Source organism: Papio anubis, chromosome X (assembly GCF_008728515.1).
Source record: "Papio anubis isolate 15944 chromosome X, Panubis1.0, whole genome shotgun sequence".
Classification (NCBI taxonomy): domain Eukaryota; kingdom Metazoa; phylum Chordata; class Mammalia; order Primates; family Cercopithecidae; genus Papio; species Papio anubis.
This window is the reverse complement of record NC_044996.1, coordinates 7,721,290-7,724,356: the sequence shown is the minus strand read 5'-3', so window position 1 is coordinate 7,724,356 and position 3,067 is coordinate 7,721,290.

Sequence of the window (3,067 nt, the reverse complement as noted above, 5' to 3'; positions counted from 1 at the left end):
AAAATAGATGTTTCTATGGTTTAAATCTGTACCCCAAATTTCATGTGTTAGAAACTTAATCCCTAAATTCATGTATTGATTTTGTTTGGAGATGAGGATCTTAGAATGTAGTGAGGATTAGGTAAGGTTATCAGGTTGAGGATGCCACGATCGGACTGGTTGCTTTATAAGAAGAGAAACAGAGACCTGGGCTGACACATACTCTTGCTTTCTCACCATTTGATGCCTTCTCCCCTGTTACGCTTCAGGAAGAAGGCCTTCACCGGATTCTGGGCTTCTTGGCCTTCCATGTCTCCAGAACGGTAAGAAATAACTTTCCTTTCTTTATAAATTACCCAGTCCCTGGCATTCAGTTAGAGCAACAGAAAATGGACTGAAACAATGTTTGATAAATGTTTGTGTAGTTTATGAATGAAAGACGAGTAGAAGGTAAAAAGAATTATGAATTTCCTACTCACTGTTAAAAATTATAGAAAGTGCTCCAATTCTGTTTAATCAGGATATGGTTTCTTGACAATGAAGCCCACTTTGCTATTGAAAAATTAAGACACCAGAACATTGTGAATTCAACACTCACATTAAAATGCCTTGGGAGCTTATATTTTCTAATTTAATGATTCAGTAGAGATGAAGGAAATGTATATGATGCAAATTTGTAAAACATTCTGCGACTTGTATTAACTAAATCTCAATCTGCAAGCTTGAAAGCTTCTCTGTGATAATATTCTGTTTGATGACCTTTTATATTTATCCTTTGGAAACTGTGCTTAGACTTAATAACCCAACTTTCTCATTATCATTTATTTTGACCACAAGACTAATTTTGCATTCTGCAGGGGAAAACTTTTCCTGCTAATTAGTTCTCCTCGGTTGTATTCCAAGAGAAATGACAAATTTCACTTTGTTTAAGATACCTCTTGATACTGGCTTCAGCCAACTGAAAAAAAAACATATATAATTTTAAACTCATATATTTTTTCCCATGAGAAGAAACCAACATTTTATGAAAGCATTCCTCCAGTGATTGTGTTCATTTAGCCACACACAACTTGGAACCCTGGTATTCCATTGTTAACATAATGAAATATAGAAGTAGTCAAATAATTTAGAAATAGTATACTAATATTTCAATAAGTTGACGAGGGTCTTTTATCCTTGATTTATTTCAAATAATTGGTTTATTACTAAAATTTACCTCTATTTTCTCTGTCGGGTTGATTACACACTATTAAAACTTACACAATTAAGGACTATTTTAGTGTTGAATTTAAATAATTTATCAATAGATCTGCATTATGAGTAGCAATCTTCAGCCATTTGTTTATCCTTTAGGAAGGAGACAAAGAGGTGCAATTACTAATTCTGTTTTCATTCCAACTTTTCTACTGTTTCAAAATTCTTGGAGATGTTTCAGCTTTTTAGAGTCACCCATTTTCAACAGTGACATTTTTATTAGACTATTGACAAGACACTTTTTTTTGTTGCCAGTGCAGCCCTCCCATATGCTCTTTTATTGCTATTCTATTAAAAATCTCAGATGAAGTAAGCATACCTCGGCTATTTCCCTTTTAGTAATATTTTATCAAATGGGGTTTTTGAATACCCTAAATTCAAAGTTTAGTTTTGCCACGAACTCATGTGTTTCGGTTTTGCCAATGTTTTTCTTCAGATCCCCTTGCTAGAATAGTATATTTAATAGCCCTATGCTTATTTTCTAATTTATAAAATCAATATAACACATTTACTACCTTCAATTTACATCTAACACTTTGTAAAAACACAAATTGAACCATGTTTTCTCTGCTTAAAATCCACCAGTGGCTTCCTAATGCATACAAGATGAAGACTATACTTGTTAGCTTGGTAAACTAGGTCCTCCTTGATCTGACCATTATTGATCTCTGTGGGTATTCTATCTGCAAAATGAGTTGCTGCAACTTGCTCACACTACCTAATGCCAATTGTTAACATCTACTCTCAACTCCACATTCAGTAATGTAAAATTGCTTGTAATGGGAGTATTTACATCACAGAAATATGCAACCAGATAGTCAGTTTTTAAACATTTAGCAGCATGCCACTGGTGGTAGGTATTTCAACCAGAGAAGCTATGATAACACTCCAATAACATCTTATCCAACTCAAAGGAAAAGCCAAAATATTTATAATGGCTTGGAATGTTTTACCACTTTGGCCCTCATTACTTCACTATCTTCATCTCTTCTTCCTCTCTACTTCATGTTTTCTATTCTAGCCACACTAGTCTGTTTCTTATTCCTCAAACACACCATGTACACTCTCAACTAAAAGACAGCCAGACACATTCTTGCTCTTCTTTCTACTTCAAATGCAGATGATCACATGGACTCCTTTTCATCTTTGAAGTCAAATTTCAAATGCCACCTTCTCAGAAATATCTTCCTTGATTAATGCTGCAGCTTTCTTATGTAGCCCTTTTGTGAAAATTAGAACAAATTACCCCCCCCCCCCCCCCCCGCTTTTTTTTAAGTTCCTGGATACATGTGCAGAATGTGCAGGTTTGTTACATAGGTATACATGTGCTGTGGTGGTTTGCTGCACCCATCAACCAGTCATCTAGGTTTTAAGACCTGCATGAATTAGGTATTTTTCCTAATGCTGTCCCTCCTGTTGCCCGCCACCCCGACAGGCCCCAGTGTGTGTTGTTCCGCTCCTTGTGTCCATGTGTTCTCATTGCTCAACTCCCACTCATGAGTGACAACATGAGGTGTTCCTTCCAAATCTACAGACATAAGTATATAACATAAATTGGGGAATTTCTGCTCTGGTTGAAGTGAAGGCCTGAGGGCCCAGACCCCTGCCTAGTCAACCTCCTCACAAAGTTAACAGACCACAGTGTAAAAATTCCTACACTGAATGTTCTTGAAAGCCTCTGCCAACTTCAATTTTCTACGACTTTATGATTTTGTCATTTACCAGATTTCTGACCAGTGAGGTCATGAATAGCCAACTATATAGATGGCAAATTCATTTATTCAACAAATATTGAGTGTCTCTGTATTCTAGGTACTATGTCACATGAAGGGAC